This window comes from Balaenoptera physalus (assembly GCF_965194825.1).
Source record: "Balaenoptera physalus genome assembly, chromosome: 20".
NCBI lineage: Eukaryota > Metazoa > Chordata > Mammalia > Artiodactyla > Balaenopteridae > Balaenoptera > Balaenoptera physalus.
The window spans coordinates 49,049,161-49,067,750 of record NC_138901.1 but is presented as its reverse complement, the minus strand read 5'-3'; the positions used below and the strand labels follow the sequence as shown (position 1 = coordinate 49,067,750).

At 50.0% G+C, this 18,590-nt stretch overlaps 1 protein-coding gene across 5 annotated transcripts in view; it reads left to right on the top strand.

The window, feature by feature from the left end:
* Nucleotides 1-18,590, top strand: part of SEZ6 (seizure related 6 homolog) — a 97,449-nt gene that overhangs the window by 34,269 nt on the left and 44,590 nt on the right. The window lies entirely within an intron of this gene.

Here is an 18,590-nt window from a genome sequence, read left to right as displayed (position 1 = left end):
ATACAGGCCAGGCTGCTAGGGACCACTGGGCCTGCCTGGCCCTGATGGGAGAGGTTCCGCTTCACTAGAACCACCCTCTCACCACCTGTAAGGCTGTAAGGATGTCCTCTCCAAAATCTAGTTTCAGTACTTGCTTTGGCAGACTTCTTCCTCCTGTTCCACACTTCTACAATGGGAGGGATTGAGGGTGGACACAATGAATAGCTTTCCCACAGGGAGGGGGGTGCCTGTGAAAGTACAGGAATGAATGGTTCAGAATGGAAGACACATTGTGAGTTATTAGGAAAATCCCTCTCCATCCTCCGTCCCTTGTTCCTTCCCCGGTGGAGACTACCTGCTCTGTTTCCCTCCCAGGGAAGCCATCTCTCTCTGTGCTCCACCTCCTGCCAAAGTGTGCTGCTGGTTACCTAGGGGATGGGCATTTCCCGTACCAGCTACAGCAGAAGATGAAAGAGCCATGAACATCAGCAAGGTCCATGGGTATGAGAGGACCTGTTAGAAATCTGGCAAAAGACCTGCTGAAATCTAATTCGTGTCTACAGAACTCTGGTAATCACAGGGAGCCCTCCAAGAACCTGGGGAGTGTGACAGTGGGGCCTCAAGCCAGGCTGGGCACAGGAAGGGGGCTGGGAAATAAGGTGAATTGGGACAGAGACAGGCAGTCCCAAGAGGGAAGATGGAATAAGTTCAAGATCAGTTGGGAGAGTTGCAATTTGACTGTGGAGTAAAATAAGCTGGGAATAAGGGCAAATACACCTAGTTAGTGCTTCCTACACTCCAGGCTCTGAGAACCTGAGAATATTTACTTCTTTAATCCTCACCACAATCCTATGAGGGTGGTACTGTTGTTAACATCTCCATTTTACACATGAAGAAACTGAGGCACAGTGAGAGGTGAAGAGGAGGAAAAGGGATTCCAATCTCCAGAGTCTGTGCTCTTAACCACTTCTCTCTACTCCTCCAGAACAGGAGACAGGTTTGGCAAAGTATCAGAGACTAGTTGAGAGGGAGAATAGCACTGTGGTAATGAACATGAACTTCTGGGCCAGATAGCCTGACACTGACTAGCAGTATGACCTTGGGTAAAATCCTTAGAATTTAAGGTCACCCCTCAGAGTGAACTGAGAAGTGCCTGAAGGCTTATAGGTTTAAACACTGGCACAGCACCTGGCCCCGGAGCTCAGTCAGTGGCAGTTTTTAACACCGTTACTCTGCTCCTCCCATGAGAGGAAGGGAGTATCTTCCGTGCTTGGCAGCTGGCAAGCCTCAACTTCTCACCTCTGAGAAACATTTCCAGAAATGAAAACGGGCCCTTCCAAGGATCCACTTCATAGGGGCACACAGCGCTGCAAACAGGCCCAACACCCAGAACACAGCCCCTGTCCTCAGACGCCCCCTGCCCCTGCTCTGACCAAGTGACCCCAGCAGTTCCCAGGCCACGGGAGCACCCCCCAGTCTTGCGGCTCATTGAATTGTTTCAGGGAGTGGCTGTCACCACCACCGCCACCATCCTCTTTCCCTGTCTCCTTCCCTCCCCCAGCCCCTGCTTTTCACTTGATGGAGAAAGCACAAATTAGGCAGAAAGGAAAATGTTGACAGTTCCCAGCCCTCCCTTGCTGGGGATAAAGAGAAATACGTTAACGGTTGAAGCTTTAGGTGGATCAAACACAGTTTGTGAGATGCTTCAAATGTATTATTCATTTCACCAATGAGATGCAATCTTGGGCTTTCTGTTTTCGCCCCATCAAGAGGAAACCTCAGCTACCGTGGAGATGCTGGGCTCCAGAGAGGAGGGGCGCTTTCAGAATGCCATCTTTTCAATGTTAATTCAGCAAGTCCATCTCGTGTCCCTCTTGTTCTTCCCAAAGACTTCCAAATGGGATGGGTCAACTTGCCAGAGAATCTAAGGGAACAAAGGCTATAGGTGAGACCGACAAGAACTGGGCAGCAACAGGCACCTAGAATCAAAGAGAAGACTGACTGTGACATTTAGAGGAGGCAGGAGTTGGAAGGTCCTCCACGTGCCGCATAAACTTGAGGGATGTAACTCTCAAGGGCTCAAGAGCTCTAAGAGGAGTCATCTCAGCTGTGCCTTTAGCTCTGAGACCCTCACAGACAGTGGGGCTACACTCAGCCTATGGTTGGACGCCTGGAGGAAGGATCTGGATCCAGACTCAGGTGCTTGATGCACAACCCTTAGGCCTTGTGATTAGGACTAGCTGAGGCCCCTGCCCTCCTGGCCTGAGGGTTGGCACTCATTCCTTGCTCCTTCCCCTTTTCACTTTGGCCACTGAGGTCCCCTCAGGGCTCCTGCCAGCATCCCAGGGGTCTGAGGCACCAGCGCAGGCTTCTCAAACCACACACTGCCCCCTTCTTGAACGTCACCCAGAGAAGAACCTGTGCCTGCCTCCCCTGGCTTTGCCCCACTATTTCACAAACCTTACACTTGTGCTGTGCCGAACAAATCGGAAGTGTGGGTGGGGAGCGGGCACTGCTGGTGGAATGGGAGATTGAAACAGCCTGTAAGGAAATTTGACATGATGGATCAAAAAGCCCTTAAAGTGTACATTCCCTGTAGCAATTCCCTTTCTAGGAAACTGCCCCAAGGAAACATTGGATGAGTGTGCAAAGATGTACAAAATGTCCACCCCAGCTTTGCTGATAATGGCAAAACCAGCAAACATCTTCAAACCACAATAAGAAAGGATTGGTTATTGGACTTCCCTGGTGGTGCAGTGGTTAGGAATCCGCCTGCCAATGCAGGGGACACGGGTTCGATCCCTGGTCTGGGAGGATCCCACATGCTGCGGAGCAACTAGGCCTGTGTGCCATGGCTACTGAGCCTGCGCTCTGGAGCCCTCAAGCCACAACTACTGAGCCCGTGTGCCACAACTACTGAAGCTCACGATCCTAGAGCCCATGCTCCACAACAAGAGAAGCCCGCGCACTGCAACAAAGGGTAGCCCCCGCTTGCTGCAACTAGAGAAAGCCCACGTGCAGCAACGAAGACCCAACACAGCCAAAAATAAATAAATAAACAAATAAAAAAAAGAAAGAAAGGATCGGTTGAATAGTTGCCTTCGGATGCGGTCATTTAAAATCAGATTCTGGAATATTGGGGGGAAGTAATGTACAAATATATTTGCATTCTAAATTTCATATAATAAATACAAAGCAAAGTTCCCCCTTACCCTAACCCAGTCCAGTTCCTCTCCTCAAGATACCAATTATCAATTTAGCACATATCCTCTCAGACCTTTATTTCTGAAGAATCAATATTTAACGTAAACAAGTAATAAACTCAGGTTATGCAAGTTTGTAACTAGAGATGTGTGTCAGTGCAAAGAGAAAAGACTCACTGATGATACACCAAAACGTTAACAGTATTCAGCTCTGAATAGTGGGATTGCATATGATTTTTATTTCCTTCTGCAGGAATAATTGTATTTTCTACATGAACAGAAAAGGGAAACAATGCTGTTTTTAAATATAGTAAAACACAAGGAATGGATAACACTGGCTGCCTCTGAGGAATGGAGAGACAGTTCACCATATACCGTTTTATGCCTTTTGAATTTTGCACCTTGGGCACGAATTACCTATTTGAAAAATGAATAAAATTCTTTAAAATTTAATATGGCAATAAAATAAAATGAGGGGCAGGTGGAGAAGACCTCTGAAGGATGGCAAGCCCTGGTATTCTGGGACTCTGCAAAATTCCTCAAGCTGTAGTTATACAATAGTTTCTGAATCTGTTCAGGATTCACCCCAGTGGTGCTCGACTCTTTCTGTCTCACCAGGCAAGGAATTAGGGCCTATAACCTAAGAAATGAGGTAGGGTCTAAAATAAACCAGGCTGCCAGCCAGAAATAACTCTGCAATAATTTACAGCACAGCAACAATAATGGCTTCTTTGAGCCCGTTTTCATACTTTTTCAAAGTACTTTTCATCTCCCTTTGGTTCTCCAAATTTACCTTGAGGGGACTTGCTGCTGGCAGGTTCCTGGGCAGGAAAGGGTGGAGCTGAAGGCCTTGTCTAAAGGGCCATTGTTTGCAGTCTGCCCCAGAGATCCACATTTCCCAGGACTGGGTGTTGGGTCTCAGACAACAGTGCTCTCTCCTTTCCAGATCATCTCATTCATCAGCACCCAGCCTGTCACCTGTATATGAGCCTCAGGTTCCTAACTTGTAATATCAGTGTAATCAGCCTCGCCCCTCAGACTGAGATGTGGGTGATGGTTGATAGACTGTAGGGCAGAGTGCTGCCCAGTCAGAACAGAGGGTCCCAAAGCTGAAGCGGCTTCCAGGAAGCCCCCTGGGTGGGGGGCAGGGAGGATCTAGACAGCCCCTCACGTCCTGCCCCTCCACGTGCCCGCCCTGCCCAGAGACCTAGGCCCAAGGGTGAACCCCCCGCCTTCACGCTGCTCAGCACAGGGGTGCCCACCGGTGATCCCGTCTCACCTAATAAATTCCTGTCAGAGAAGCAGTCAGGGCCTGGGAAATAAATAATGATATTTAACATTTTGTAATAACAACAATTAACCAGTAAATAATGTCCTTTAAACTGCAAACGCTGGAGTAAATTAATTCTTCTAATGAGCTGTCAAGCACGGAAGAAAAAAAAGTCCCTGTTTCCTTTGGTGCACGAGGCTGCCGTGTGAGCAGCTAGGGAAGCTCACCTCGGGCCCCGGGAGCTCATTACCAGGAAGCAGGCGGCGCGGATTTCCCGGGGAATCAGCTGGCCTCGCCTGCTCCCAAGTGGGCGCTCCGCCGCTCCCCACCCCCCGCCCCGGCCCCTTGCGCACCCAGCGCACCAGGCCGGCCGCAGCCGCACCACGCACCGCCAGGTGCCGGCTGCAAAGGAGCAGCGCGGAGAGCATTTCAATTAAAGATGCCCCCCTCCCTCTCTTTCCCCTGCTTGGGCAGCCTCAGCCTCGAGGTGGCCCGGGCCAGGAGCCGAGGACCGAGCTGGGGAGAGAAATCAGGGCGCATCCTTAGTCCTTGCTGCGTGACCTTGGAGAGCTTTCCTGCCCTCTCTGGGCGGGGAAGTCATAAATGGAAATGTGAAGCTAATCAAACCAGATGTGATTACTTCTGAGCTCCCGAGAAGCCTGTGACCATAAAAAGACACCTAAGAGTAAGGCAGCTCTTTATGTACTGAATCAGAGTAATCTCCAAGATATATTGTCAGGTGACAAAAGCAAGGCACAGAACAGTGTGCGGGGCTATGCTACATCTTGTGTATTAAAAATGGGACTAAAGAAAGAGAATATGTGTCCCTATTTGCTTGTATATATGTGGATAGGAAACAGAGAACACCGCCTGCCCCTGGGAAGGGGAACAGGGAGATTGGGGTGGGAGGGAGGATTTTCAATGAACCAGGTTATTTTTTTAACCTTTATTTTTTGAACCATATGCAGGTATTGCCTGTTCAAAATATAGAGTCACACACATAAGAGGTCACCTTGTCTCTCAGTAGCTTTCAGGAGGTGGGAGCTACAGGGGGCAGCTGAGTTGAGACCCCAGCTGAAACCCCTCCAGAGACAGTGCTGCCTCTCTGATAACCTCTCCTGGAGACAAGCTCATGAGTCCGGAAGTGCTTCCAGGATCTATTCCCATTCCCTCCTGCTTTCTTTGGAGTTTCTCTCTTCATGCGCTGTATTTGGTGGGTGAAAGGGCTGATAGATGCAAAATGGGGACGGCGCGTGGGGGGGCGGGGGGTGTGGGTGTGTGTGTGAGGAGCAGCCACAGTACAGAGAAGAGGGAGTGCGGGCAATCCCAGCCCCCTGGAGCATATAGGCCTGGGTTTGAATCCGCATCTGTCACTCCCTGGCTGTGTGGTATTGTATGTCACTCTCCATTGCTAGGCTTCAGAGTCCAGACATCCCTGCCTCCCTCAGGGAAGACGTAAGATGCTGAGCCTGATGAACAGGCATCCACCCCCACAAGATTCAGCTCACGCCCTTTGCTCCCCAGGACAGACAGAAGACCCCCTTCACAATCCAGAGCCATCTGGCCCGCAGACCCAAGCCCTCCCCAGCTGCAATGCCCAATCCCAACCCCCAAAGGAGGTAGATATGGTTGGTGTAGCTTTGCCCGCTTAGCACCTAAATTGTTCTAAATCCAAACAGGCTCAAGGTAGCTGGTGGCTGAGAGACAGTGTTGGAGGCAGAAAATCAGCCAGGCTCAGGGCTCAGTCACAGCCCCTGGGGGGCTACTATGGGGCTGGGGGTGAGGGAAGGCATGGAGCAGCAGGGCTCCCAGCCCCCATCGCTATCTGACCAACTCCCTTTTTATGTGTTTGTATCCTTACCTTCCTCATTACCTGTCTCCTGATTTGATTTGATTTGATTTTTAAATTTAGTTATTTTTTATTTTATTTATCTTTGGCTGCGTTGGGTCTTTGTTGCTGTGCACGGGTTTTTTTTCTCTAGTTGCGGAGAGCAGGGGCTACTCTTCGTTGTGGTGCGCGGGCTTCTCATTGTGGTGGCTTCTCTTGTTACGGAGCAAGGGCTCTAGGCGCTCAGGCTTCAGTAGTCGTGGCTCGCGGGCTCTAGAGCACAGGCTCAGTAGTTGTGGCACACGGGCTTAGTTGCTCTGCAGCATGTGGGATCTTCCCGGACCAGGGCTCGAACCAGTGTCCCCTGCATTGGCAGGCCGATTCTTAACCACTGCGCCACCAGGGAAGCCCCTATCTCCTGATTTTAAAGAGTTTCTTAGCTAAAATATATTTAAAAAGCCCTGACCTTGGCCATTCAGAACTGGGCACCCAAGGCATGGGGTTCCAGAAAGAGGAGGTGCAAGAGAAGGGGAAAAGGACCCAATACATGTTGAGCACCTGCTGCATGCTGGGCACTCCTAGGTATTCCACCTGCAGTGTTTCATGTTAATCCTCACAACCTGTGATTTAGGTAATAGTATCTCCACTGTAGAGACTGGATAAGAGAAGTTTCAAGAGGTTAAGAGACTTGCCCAGGGTATTGGACTATAGTGATTGGGCTAGAATTTGAACCCAGATCAGCTGACTCCAAAGTCACATCTCCCAACACCGTGCTGCCTGTCCCAGGCCCCATGCCTCACCACCTAGATAGACTAACACGGTTGGGGAGAGGAGGGGAGTAAAAGCTGAGGTGCAGGCAGCTGGCCAGCTGGCCTCCTGACTCATCTCCTCAACACCCTCAGCTCAGTACCTGCAGCATCAGGTGAAAGTTCAGGGAATAATTGCTGATCGTGAGAATTCTGGGGAGGCTCCCTTCCCTGGCAGGCTGGGGGAAGAGGAATGGCTTCATTTAACCAGACAGGATTCAGGCAGGGGGAGAATGAGGGGATCTCTGATGGTATGTTTAGGACAGAGTGGTGACTAAGGCTTAGGGAAGGGGGTCTAATAGACCTTGGTTCAAATCCAGGCTCCATCGCTTACAAGCTGTCTGACCCAGAGCAAGTTACTTAACCTCTTTGAGTTTTGGTTTTTTCTTCTACAAAATGTGGAAATTGTTTCCTCTCTTTGGGCTGTTGTGCGGGTTAAGAAGATGAGGGGTGTAAAGTTCTAAGCTTACTCCCTGGGCATAAAGTAAGCACCCAATAAATGGCTGTGTCTGTACGGGTGAGCTTTTTTGCTGCGCTGCTAGACAAACTCCATCTCCAAGACCAAGAAGGGCAGTTATCCTAGTGCCTGAAATAGGCAGACTACCTCTGTGATTCCCAATTTGGGAGGCAGCCCAGAAAGGCCTCCAGGCTTGGTTTTTGCAAGGGGCAGCGGAAAATCGGAGCTGAAGCCAGCAAAACGAGGTTCCCAGCAGCAGGTCTGAGTCAGCTCCTCCTGGGTCTCGGGGTTCAAGAGCCTTCCACAAGGTCACACAGCCTCCCAGTCACCCTGTCCTCCATACGACTGCCCCCTTGGCCTGAGCTCTCCAAGGACCCTGGACACCTGTGTGCATGAAACACCAGCTGGGAAAGAGGAGTGCTTCAGTGAGCAGAGGAAGCTGGTCTCGGCCACGGGGAAATTAAAACCAGCTTGCCCAGCGCTGAGTTACCATGTCGCCTGAAATCAGATCAATTTCTTGGGCTTGTTGTGACGACAGTGTTGCAATTGATTCGTCTAGATGGCGAGGAGTTTATCTATTTGGAGCTGTCTGTCATTGATCTGAATAAGCTTCTAAAATAGCCCAAATACCTGGTGAGGGCGAGGTCGCCGCCAACTCTGGTTCAATATTAATTATAATAATGAACAGGCATGAGGAAGGTTGGTTCGTTGCTTGCCCTGCAGGGCTGGCCTCTGTGAAGTTTGGTGTTTAATATTCATTGTGGGTCAACCTGTACAAAGAGCTGGTGGACACTCCTAAACTGAGGGAAGTTTGCATGGATGGTGATGCTGTCCTCTGCTTCCATGGGACAGAGAAGGAACTGGTGCTGCTGAAACAGGCAAGATTTAGGTTAGACCTCAAGAAGGACTTACTAATGACCGAAAGTGGATCGATAGAGCATTTCATTCACTTATTAGCCTGGACAAGTTATTTCTGAGTCTCTTTCCTCCTCTGTAAATTGGGGATTATAATACTTAACTTCTCAGAACTGCTGCTACTGCTATTCTTGGCCAAAAAAATAAGACAAAACAAAACTCAAGGCCTCTTCTGGGCTGTCTGCTGGTTCAGGGAGAAGCAAACGGTCCTACTTTGGGTAACAAAGCGCCTGCCCTTCTCAGCCTTGACAGAGTGAGCATTTGGTCAGTAGAGTTATTATTATGATAATTATTAATTCTATGATATTTACTGAGCACCTGTTACACGCCTGGCCCTGAGGAAGAATTAGGAAAGAAGCCATGATTGCTTTGAGGAGACCTGGGTTACTATGGGAAGCAGGACATCCCACTTGCTGGAGGCTCTCAGGGGTTAGGGAGAGCCCGCTCTCTGGGAGACAGCTTGGAAGGCAGGCAGATGGACGTAAGGACCTCGTGGAGTGGGCACAGGTCCCAGGCAGGGTTACCCAGCAGAAGACAACTATGCTAAAAATCAGTCCACAAGAGCCCCTCCAGAATAACATTCTTCCAGGAAGAAGAGGATCCTGCCCTCAAAGGATCTAGCAGAAATGTGATTAGACTTCGTGGTTCTGGTCTGCAAGAAGCAAAGAATAACCAGCTGACTCCCACTGCCCCTGAAGACACCAGCTGAAACTGCAGCAAGAAACATGGAGGTCAAATCAACATAAGGACTTCCTGGCTGAGATTTGGAAAGCGGTGAAGGAGACCCTGGATGGAGAGACTCCCGTGTCTGTCTGGGAGCCTGGCCTACTGCCTTCCTTGTGACATTCCTGCCTCTGTTCCTACAAAGCTCTCCTCTTTCCTCCAGCTCGGCTGCTGCTGGAGACCCCCATGGCCAGCCTTAAGAGAAACATCAGAAGAAAGTTAATAGCGAAACGCTCTGGCGGATCTAATTGATTTTTTTCCTATTGGTTCCCTAATATAGGCAACACTGTTCCTGCCGCTTTTTCGGGCTGGAGATTATGTCATAAATAAAGAGATTTGCTCCCTATATCCATGTGCTTATCTTTAATAAGTTAAGAACTCGACATGCTTTAGGAGGACTTGAAATAAGCAAAGGATCTGGTGGTGACGGCTTCAGCTGTGGCAGTGGCAGCCGCAGCTTTATTTCAGCAGAGGGGGAGGGAGATGGCTGAGGCGAGGCGGGTGGTGGGAGAATTTGCATTCTTTGGGCTGCACTGGGCCCAGGCTCAGCCGGAAGAAGAGAGGGATGGGAGGGAGAGCTGGGGGAGGAAATTCGTGGTGGCAGATGTGGCAAAATGGCTGGGCAGGGCCCATGAGGCTGGGGGTAACATGGGAGTTAAGAGCTCAGATTCTAGAGCCAGGTAGCCTGGTTTAAATCCCAGCCCCATCGTTGCTTACTAGCTGTGCGACCTTGAGCAGGTTACTTAGCCTTTCTGTTTCCTCATTTTACAAATGGATAATAGCATCTACCTTAAAAGTTGCTGTGAGGATCAATGACATGCAGAATGTTTAGAACAGAACCTGGCAAGGGGTGTGCGCAGACTGTATGTTAGCCGGAACATGATAGACATCATCTAACTCAGTTCACCTGAACTGCTGCTGAGCCTCTGCCATGCGCCAGGCCTTGGCGTGGGCTTCACAGATGAGTGAGACACAGCCCAGCCCTCATTTCATGGAGCCCAGCTGGGGACCCAGCCCCTGTGACTGGCATGAACTGGGCAGCAGTCCTGAGTGTCCACACCAAGGGAATCCAAACAGGAAGTGGTGACCCCTTCCTGGGGAGGCTGCCATCCTATGTCCCTGTCTTGAGGCTCACTCACTCTCTAGTTCCAGACATCCCACAGGTTTATGAGCGTTCCCTTCAAGCTGACAGTGAACAGAAACTGTGCAGCATGTTCAGAAACAGCTCTACTCAAGACTGAGCACAATCACCACCAGCCACTGTGCACTTAATGAGTGCCAGGCTTTCTCGCTCCTTGTCTCATTTAGTCCTAAGCACCCCTATGAGGACAATACTATCACTAGTTCCCATTTTATAGTTAAGGAAACTGAGGCACAAAAAGGTAAGGTGATTTGCTTGAAAGCGTACAGCTGGTAAGGATCGGGATTTGAACCCAGATCCACTGACTTCCCTTGCTCTAAACACTGCCTCTATTCCTCACGCTGCACTTATAGTCACAAGCATTAATGAAGCACATATAATATGCAAAACCCTAGGCTAAGGGCTGAGGGGATAGAAAAATATAATGAGCATTTATTGAGCACCTACTATGTGCCAAGCACTCCTACAGGTTATCTCACTGAATATTTCTCTGAAAGGCAAGTAGCATCACCTGCCTTCATTTTTTAAAAAAATATTTATTTATTTGGCTGTGCCGGGTCTTAGTTGCGGCATGTGGGATCTTCATTGCAGCAGGCGGGATCTTTAGTTGCGGCATGCGGGGTCTTCAGTTGCAGCATGTGAACTCTTAGTTGCGGCATGTGGGATCTAGTTCCTTGACCAGGGATCAAACCCGGGCTCCCTGCATTGGGAGCATGGAGTCTTAGCCACTGGACCACCAGGGAAGTCCCTTATCTTCCTTATGTAAAGAAGTAGAAGCCCAGAGGGGCTCAGAGACTTGCCCAAGGCAAGCAAAAGGCTGGGATGATTTGAACCCAGACCTGACTTTGAAGCCTGGGCACTGTTCAGGATGCCCCCCAGCCTCTTGATGAGCAGTCTTCCTTTCCAGAAGGCCTTGTTCTTACAAACCACTAACATGATCTCAGAGGAGCCAGCAGGCCTGCCCAGCCCTACCCAAGAAGTACCAGTGACTTCCTTTCCCCCACTCACTCAGAAGATGGAGGGCAGGCCCAACAGCATTAAGCGAATCAGTTGCTTATCCTATAAGTGAAGAAACAGAGCTCCTTAGCACCTTCACATCCTCACTCCTTCCCTGATAAGGAAATCAAGGCTCCAACACGGGCCAGGTCTTGGCCAGCCCCTCTGGGCCAGTGGGGCTGAGACCAGAATCATGCCTACCTCCACTTCCCAGTGGTACATGGGGCCACCTCAGTGATCCCAGGATGCTGCTCACCGTGTCCCATCAATTTCTACAGCTCATCTGAGTGGGATTAGATGAAGTTCTCCCTTCACAGGCAATTTCAGAGGGGCGGATTGTCAGTGTAGAAGTTTTCAGTGAGGGGCAAAGTCAAGAAGCTGTTTTTACCCCCCTGCAGATGGGCTAGAAGTGGAATCCTCCTCCCTCCCATAGGTCTTGGGTGGCCTTGTGCTTTCCCAGTGGGAGCTGGTTTCCCTCTCAAGCCCGCATTTTGCCTGCTCCCTCTCTCTTCCAGGCCATTCTCTGGCCCTGCAGATTCTGTTGCTTTAAAGATTGGTGACCTCACAATTGGTTGCCATAGAGACCATTGTGATGTCACAAGCAGAGGACAAGTAGTTCAAGGAGGAGTGAAGGGTGGGAGTGCATGGCTGGAATTAAGGGACATTTGGGATTTCTGTCCTATTTTCATGCCCAGAAAAGGTAGTGTCTGGAACTGGATTCTGATATCTGAGGGAGACCTGACCAAGCTTCCCTGTGTTCTCCTGGGACCGAGATGCCTAAGAACCCAAAAGAAGGGCCAATGAAAAGGGACATCAGAAACACTCCCCACCTTGGGGCTCTCAAAGGAATGAGATAGATGCCAGGAGGAACTGTGTGGCTGGAAGATCTCCCTGGAGAGGATGATGTTGCTTTGCCTTAGGAAGCTTGAACCATGGGAGACACTTAGCCTCTAGGGCTTTCATTGCCCTGTTGAAGCACCTTGTACAAATGGACATGCTGTGTTTCAGTGTGTTGAGACTCTCTATCTCCCCTCCCTGGACTGGGAGCTCTGCCTTTCCAACAGGCCACTAAGGTTCTGCCACAATAAACGTTCCCACATTCAGTAAACAAACCAGTGAGAGGGTGATGAATGAACTGGGTAGGAGGTTGGAGGAAGGCAGAATGAATGCATGGACAGATGAATGCCTGGACAGATGGGCAGATGGGGAGCCTAGAGGTCATGTGCAGCCCCCTGAGCTTTGGAGCTCTACACCTGCCTGCCTCTCTAGCTGCATCCCACCCCCCACTTCTTTTTCTCTATCATCCAGCCACACTAACCGTCTCTTAGTCCTGCCTACCACAGGACTTTGCACATGCTGTTGCCTCTGCATGGAACATACTTCCCATCCCTATTCAATCAAATAACTCATACTTGTCCTTTGAATTTGTATTCAATCACTACCTCCTCAAGGAAGCCTTCCCTGACTAGGTCAGGTCCCCAGTGTGGTCCTCCACAGCCCTGTGAACCTCTCCTGAGCATCTGCTACATTGTAGCTTTGCATTTAATCAGGTGGTTCTGCGCAAGGTCTCCCATTCTAGACAGTGAGCTCTGAGCAGGCTGGGGCAATGTCTGTTTTCACTCACCTTTTTATCCCCATCACTTAGCACAGTGGATACTTAATATTTGTCTAAAGAATAAGTTGATAAGTAACCAGCCCTGCCCTGCCTGTTCCATGTGGCCCACCATCCACGGACTGCACCAGAGGAGAACATCTGGGCATAGACCTCCTGGAGGTGAGACCAGGGCAGCGGTCAGAGGTCCAGTGAACCTGAGATCCCTCGCACACCTGCTCCTGCAAAGGCCCACTGGCATCTATAGCTTTCTGCTCTGCCTTGGTATTCTGTATATTTTGGTTGGACCTACTAACTAGCTACAAATCACTTAGCCTCCCAGAGCCTCAGTTTCCTCATATGTACAGTGGGGACAATAACAGTACCTACTTCATAGGGTTGCTGTGAGGATATAAATTCCCCAGTTCAATGCCCAGTAATAGTAAATAATAAATGGTGCTGTTATTCTGATTTTTAGAGGTGAAGTACAGCCCACTGGATTCAGGGCTAACTTCTAAAAAAATGGGGAACATACCAAATTTTCATAAATCTGCTTTAAATGCATGTGGCAATCTTTTTGAAGAGGAAATACTTAAAGGCCTTCTGTAAAATATGAACCAGCTATGAGCCCGTCCTTTATGTAATTCCAAAGCTTCATGCCTGGGTTTGCTTAAAGGGGAAAACTCAATTATCCTCTCACATTATTCAAAGCAACCCCCTAATCTTATCTCAGGCATTAAAAAAAAGGGCGGGAGGCATTCTTCCACCCCCAGCCATGGCATGACCCAGGGTAAGTACTGTCAGGGGCAAGGGCATGAGGTCAGGAAAGTGGTTCATGCCTCTCCCATCCTGTCCTAGTCCCCAGAGGTAGGTGGAGCTGGCCTTGGGATTCTGTTGAGTAGAAGGGCTCTCCCTGACAAAAGGAGACCAGCATTTGGTCAGTTGGTACCTCCTCCTTGCTTGTCCTATGCATAAATACTCTCTGTCTACTACTGACGTAGATTCCAGGTCAGGCCAACCCAGGTAAGAAGCAGGTGGGGCACTCTAGCTGGCTCCACATAGGAAAGAACTAAGATGCCTTTGAGGGGCATCCCAGGCAGCCTGGAAACTTTGTTCCTTCCTCCCACACCCCCAGCTCACAGTAGCACCCTGAGGCCCACCTGACAGGAGCAGCCCACACAATGCATCTGGGGCCTCCTCCCCCTTTCTCAGGAGCTCACCGCCCCCCCCACCCGTGACCCACTCCCTCATCACATGGTCATCATCCTGGTACCAGGTCTCCAGCCTGAGCCACACCACTGTAAACCCAATGCCTCTGGACAGATGTATTTAATGTAAGTTCAAGCACTAGAAATATGGAGTTCAGAGCATTTTATTTCTAGAGCCCTCTATATTTCTCTGGGATTATCACCTGTCTTTGTTCCCTCCCTTTCTGGGTTATTATCTTTGGACCCTTTCCAAGCCAAGCCGCCTTGATTGCTTGGGGAGAAGAAAGCTGCCAGCATACTCCCAAGGTTTCTCTGGGTCTGGTGAGGACAACCTTGGGGGACTCTTTCTTCTTCCTTCTGCATAACTCTGCAGGTGGCCGCACTGCCCAGGCAGCCTTGGCTTTTAGGAGTTGGCTTCACCAAGAGACTCTCCAAGTACCAGGGAACATTGAGGGGTGGTGGAAGTGGAGGTCTCATCCCCCAAGTTAGGGAGGGCTATGCTCAGGGTGAGCCTCAGGGTACAGAGGGGAGGGAGAAAGCCAGCTGTTCTCTTTTCTACACGGTGCCAACCTAGCCTGACACCAAATTAATAGCATTCAAATGAGATGCAAAGCATTATGCAAATCTAGAAGAGAAGGCCACTCTCACCGAGGGCCTTTCAGCTGTTGGAAGACCAGCACCTTGAGCCCTTTCCCAGAGGACCCCACAGGCTCCCTTCAATTTCAACCCTCAACACTTCAGCACCAGCTGGTGTGAAGAATCCGATGAGACTAGAGTGACCATGTCAAGGTCCTCTGATCCAAGGGCCCACTCTGGTCTCACCTCCCAGGCACTCGGGTCCTCTTCCATTCTGAAATGATGCAGAGGCAGCCACAGAAGGTGATATAACCTCCCTCTGGATGCCAGAATTCCAGTTCCCCACTCATTAACAGTGTATGCAAAGTAGATATGGGGAGGGTTTGCATCTATTTAACTGTCCATTAAAATGGCCTCACACCCATCACCTCTGCACAGGCCCAGGCTTCCAAATTGCCAACCCCTGCTGCCTGCAAGCACCATGTGGTCCCTGTGCCTGGTAATTGCTGTGGTGTTTGTTGAGCTGTATTTGCATTTGATTGTCATTTAACTGTCCATCTTTCTCCTTCAATCAAACCGGGGATTGGGCTTCTGCAATTGATTATTCATTTTATTTTCAACCCATTGGTGGGTTTTTAGAGTTTCCTTTATTATAGCCACAAACTTGAATCCTGGGACTTCAATCATATGGAGGGGGAAGGCCTCCTCCCCCCATCCCAGGGCTCCTACATGAAAATAATGTAGCCAACATCATGGATCTTAAGTCCTTTCCCCAGTCTCTCTGTTTCAGCACCTGCCTCATTTCTGCCCAACCAGTGGCATTAAACATTTATGGAGCTGTGGAGGATCAAAGGCTTTGGCTGGGAGTGGTGGGCTGGCTGGAGGCCTCGGTCTGGCGATGGAAAGCAGCTCACATCAAACCCCCTTCTGCTGCTGTCTCTACCCACCCTGGGCTCTTGCAAAAGCTGATCTGGTCCTGCTCCTGGAGTGGGAGCAAATACTCAGGAGTTAGGACTCCCATTTATGAGAGCAGAGCCCTCCTTCTGCCCCTAAATTCAAAAGGTTGACTTTGGATACTCCAGGAAGCCTGGCTGGAGCTGTGGCATCCCAGACGGTTCCAGATGCTGCAGGGTCTCGGAGCCCCCTCTGAGGAGTGGTTTGAGGTGAACAGGCAGCAGTGTGCCCCTGGGAGTCTCTGGAGTGAGGTGGTAGCCCCTGCTCCTGCTTCCCTGAAACCCCAAAAACCCCTTGGCTCCATGGAAGATGTAGCTCTGGTTTGAAAGCTGTCTTGGAGGAGACTAATTTTCTTCTCCTTTCACTCAGAAAGCAAGTGTCATCCAGGCAGAGACTTCAAAATAAGTCACCAATGTGCCTGTGATCCCGCAAATTGATGGGCTGTTTGGAAGTGGGGACGTGAGGCTGGCTTCTCCAGGGTGTGTGCTGGATGTCTGGCACTCTCTGGGCAGAAGTTATGAGGGTCCCTGAGGTTGGAAAGCCCCTTCCTCCCTCTCTCTGGCTCTCAGTCCTAATGCAGCCATTGTAACTCAGATCCCTTCCCCTCCCTTCTGAGTCAGCAGTGAACCCCTCAGTTCCTATCACTAGCCATGGTGCTTGAAAACCCAGCTTAATAATTCTGGACTCCCTTGTTTGGGTGCCAATATCTTTGTGATGGGGTAACCCCTTCCATGTAGTCACTAAGGATGTCCTATGGCTCAGATGAACACAAAGCCTGGCCCCAGCCTGCTCCAACCCTTCCTTCTACATCCCTGCAGAGACTCCCTGCTCCACCAGAACCAGTCTTCTCCCTGACCCCACACCATCTTGCAATTTCCACCACTTTGCATTTGCATAAGTCACTCCCTCCACTTTGGATGCCCTCCTTCTTCCTCTCCCCTGACTGAAACCTAAAGCATAATTAAGACTGATTTCAGGGAATTCCCTGGTTGTCCAGTGGTTAGGACTCAGCGCTTCCACTGCAGGGGGCACGGTTTCAATCCCTGGTCGGGGGAACTAAGATCCCACAAGCTGCATGGTGTGGCCAAAAGCAAACTAAAAAAGACTGATTTCAGTCAACCCATCTGCTGTGTGAAACTTTCAATGACCTCCCCTCCCCCTCAAAAGCAATTGTCCCCTCTCCATTATCTCACAGCACTAATTTGGCACCAATGACCTGCCTTGGGCATGCCATTATTTATTCACAAATATTTATTAAGCATCTACTATGTGTGGGGCACTGGGCTAGGTTGAGATTTGAAGAGACAGACATGTTCTGAACCTTCACAGAGTTGACAGCTAGTAGAGAAGACAAGCAATCAATTACATAGACAAGGAAGCCCAAGATCCTCTCGGGGTAAGGAACCAGGTGGAGGACACAGAATGAAGAGGAGAAATGAGACCAGTAAAGGGAGCCTTGCAAGTCTCCCCAGGCTGCCACTTTCAAATGTGTATATGACTTGAGTGCACTGTAAACTTGTAGTATAGAGCTGAATGTTCCCTAAGGCATCTTATTGTCCTTAATTTGTGGGTGATGCTGAGATCTGGGGAGAACGGGCCCCTTGAAGGGCATGAGACAAGGTGTTGACAGAAACTCTGCTACTTCCCAATTTGGTCCAGGCTCTGCCTCAACCTAACTGGGAACCCATAGCACAGAGGCCACGTTGACTGTCTTCAGGAGGGAGGGACAGCCCAGGTACATATTCTTCCCATGATGCAGTACAAACCCATCCTCTGAGCTCAGGGCAGAGTGATGCATTCTGGGGTTTGTAGTCTTTATTGGACCCCCTCCTGAATGCCTAGGTTAGTTCAGGCGGTAGAAACCATGATGTGACATGTTCCTGAGCTTCTCCTTCTTGTGAGTAGTGCCCACCTCATCAAGAAGCCCAGCTGCCACCAGCCTCCAAATCCCCATGAATCATTCTGGCACACAAGGTTCATCCCTGGGTCATGATTCACCCTCCTCTGCCCAAGCTGCTTAGTTCAGAGGAGCCCAGGAATCAAGGAGGAGCTCAGGAATACCTTCAGGGAGGAAAGGAAGAATCTCATGCCATTTGCCAGTATTTCCTCAAACTACCCTCATCCACAAAACCTTCTACCTCCCTCCTCTGTTGGCAACCCTCTCCCTCCCTCCCTTCTGCATCTTCTTTCCTGGCTTTCTCTCCCTACCTCTGATTCTTTTGTCAAGTCCCTTCCCTTCTGCCATCCTTCTGCTACTGCCCTCTTTTTTCTCAACTTCTTGAAACGACAGTACAGAAATGCTCTCCCAGTGACTCCCTCAGATAATTCTACATGCCACCTGCCTGCTGCCTGGAATTCTTTACAGCGATCAAGGTAGCTCCCCAGAGCCCACAGTAAGAGGATCTAGAGAGAATCTGATAAGCAGAGCTGGAAGATTGTGGAGGTGGTAAGGACAAAAAGACTCTGAGGAATGAGCAGAAGTCTTGCCACTTGCTTCTAGAATGAGATCAGGAAGAGCATTGGACAATGACTGGGGTCTGGAAGCTTTGGAGAGGAGCCAAGTCCATGTGAAAAGAACTAAACAGAAAGCTATCCTTCTCCCTGGGGACCACAGGAAGTTCAGCCCTCCTCTTCCTCTACAGGGAGTAATAACATCAGTCACAGGGTCATGTCCCATTTGTCCATTGAGGCTCTTCAAGTGAGCTCATCCTTGGAGCTAGAAAAACCTCTGGATCTAAACATCTGCCTCAGGGATGTGACTGCCCTCTTTGCTGCCCCATGACTCACTGGGGCTTCTCAGCCCAAGCAGAGTCCTAGAAGCTTGTTCTTCTATGCCCTTGAATGGTACAGCCTCCCTGGCTAATCCCCTGGGCCTCCTTCAAGTCTCTATCTAAAATAGCCCTAGGGAAATGCCGTCTCACACACACCCCATGCCTGTCCCAT